Below are 2,188 nucleotides of genomic sequence, written 5' to 3' on the forward strand. Positions count from 1 at the left end.
CAGAATGAAATAAATACTCAAGTGGGGAGAGACACAAGGCAGGAAGGTCAGTGAGGAGGCTGAGGCAACAGTGAAGGTGGAATATGATCATTCATTCATTCAATCATATTTATTGAGCGCTTACTGTGTGCAGAGCCCTGTACTAATCACTTGGGAACTACAAGTTGGCAACATATAGAGACGGTCTCTACCCAACAACGGACTCACAGTCTAGAAGGGGGACAGACAACAAAATAAAATATGTAGGCAGGTGTCAAAACCGTCAGAATCAATAGAATTGTAGCTATAATCAGTGCTTGGATCAGTGAAGTAGCAGTTTGGATGAACCAGAAAGGGCAGATTTTCTTGATTCTGCGAAGGTAGAGCTGGCAGAATGTGGGGGTAGATCGACTGTGTGGGTTGAATGAGGGAGATGTGTTGAGGATAAAGCCAAGGAAACAGGCTTTGAGGTAAGAAGGAAAATGGGGTTGTCTTCAGTGATGGGAAAGGCACAGGGAAGATAAGGTTTGTGTCAGGAGATGGGAAGTTCCATTTGGGACATGTAAAATTGAGTTGTCAACAGGACAACCAGGTAGAGATGACCTGAAATTGGGATGATGTGTGAGACTGTAGAGAAGGAGACACATCAGGGTTGATGGTGTAGATTTGAGAATCATCCATATAGAGATGGTTGTTGAAGCCGTGGGATAAGATGAGTTCTCAGGGGCACTCAGTAAATACCACTGTTGGATTACAGGGCTGCTTGGACTACCCCAGGCCCAAGGGATCACAGCTCAAACCTATTAGTAGGGTCCAGATCGTTCCCAGGCTAGATGCCTGCTCTGAGACATTGGGCAATCCCTTCTCTGTTCCTCATCTCCCTCATCTTTAAAATGGGGTTCAATACCTGTTCTCCCCGCTTCTTTGACCGAGCCCCATGTGGGCCCATCTGGTTTACTTGCATGTATCCCAGTAGTTGGTACAGTATTTGGCACATAGTAAGTGCTTAAAAAAATCGAACAATCAAACCTATTATTATCACTTTTCAGTCAATCAATCAATCAATGGTATTTACTGAATGTTTATTATGTGCAGAACACTGTACTAAGCACTTGGGAGAATAAAATACAACAAAATCAACAGACATGTTTCCTGCCCATAATGACCTTAAAAATATTATTATTATTATTATTATTATTATTATTATTATTATATCATTAATAATGATCTGGGATCCCCGATCCTCCCCACATGAGCATTGGTCTAATTCTGATCCTGTCCAAACTTATTATGTTCCTCCTTTCTGGAAGGAAATGAATAGCAAAGTATCATTCCATCATCTGGTCAGACATAAATTTCTTCAGAACACATCAGCTAGTGGTCAAACTCATGGTATAATTAGTGGGATTGTAAATCTTTCAGATTTACTCTTCTCAGCTTCCCTGGATAGTGCCCCCCCAACAAAAAGGAATTGCAGGGACCCTCCATTAACACCCTTAATTAGTTCCATGAAAATTGCAGGAGTGAAAGAATGTTAAGTGAAATATTATTTCCTCAAAAAAATAAAAGTGATGTAAGGTACATTAATGTATTCCCCAAATCCAATGAAAACGATATGTATATATTTAACAAACAAAAAATAAAAGCACAAAAATTACCCGATCAAAGATATACATAGATATGAAGTAATTCTGAAAGATTTTTAGATTTTGTTTATGTGTACCTACATTTCATTTTCAAAGTGTTATCTTTCCGAATTCAGTAGAAGAAAAAAAGACACCTTATACTAGAGATCTGTCACCAATCAAATACCAAACAATTGTTGAAATGGGCTCTAAATGAAGAGGGTTGTAGCAGGGCAACCTTGTAAAAAAGGTTTCTCTTTTAGGATATCTGAAGTTCACAATGGGCTCTTCCAATTAACTAGAACGCAGCACTTGTCCATTTTCTGGACTAGTCACAATGGACGATATTAATTGTGCGCCCGAAGAAAGGAATCAGATGCTTGCATCTTTATGACAAGGCTTGCCCTTTAAATCTCTGTCCTATAAACAACACATTATTTAATTTCACACAGTTATTTTTACGGTATGAAATTAGGCCAATTACAGAATGTTTGTGTCACAACATATTTTTTAATTACATGCAACATATAACTGATGCACCAATATATGGGAAACAGATGTTCAGCTTGATTTTGCAGCTCTCC

This window comes from Tachyglossus aculeatus, chromosome 18, assembly GCF_015852505.1.
Source record: "Tachyglossus aculeatus isolate mTacAcu1 chromosome 18, mTacAcu1.pri, whole genome shotgun sequence".
NCBI classification, from domain to species: domain Eukaryota; kingdom Metazoa; phylum Chordata; class Mammalia; order Monotremata; family Tachyglossidae; genus Tachyglossus; species Tachyglossus aculeatus.